This window comes from Cynara cardunculus (assembly GCF_001531365.2).
Source record: "Cynara cardunculus var. scolymus isolate 2C chromosome LG 5, CcrdV1, whole genome shotgun sequence".
NCBI classification, from domain to species: domain Eukaryota; kingdom Viridiplantae; phylum Streptophyta; class Magnoliopsida; order Asterales; family Asteraceae; genus Cynara; species Cynara cardunculus.
This window is the reverse complement of record NC_037532.1, coordinates 26098098-26098492: the sequence shown is the minus strand read 5'-3', so window position 1 is coordinate 26098492 and position 395 is coordinate 26098098.

The following is a 395-nucleotide window of genomic DNA, read 5'->3' as shown; positions in this document are numbered from 1 at the left end:
TTTAAATAGTTGATTTGATATTAACATTGATATATATATTTTTTAATTTTTTATAATATCTTCAAATTTATATTTTATTCAAAAATAAAATCATTATTGTTTTCTTCAAAACACATAAAATCATATTATAACATCGACAAAAACAAATAATAAAATAGAACATTAAAATCAAGATGTGTTTCGCTGCATTGCGCGAGTAATCTTCTAGTAACAATTAATACATTCAATTTGATTAGTGAAATAATAAATAAATAATTTTTCAATTTTAGAAATTTTAACATTTTTTTAATCTATCTCCTACTTTATTTATTTTTATTTTTTTTAATAATCTTTTCAAACCAAATTGATTAATATATCTAAAATATCTATTTTCTTTATCTATACTATATTATAAA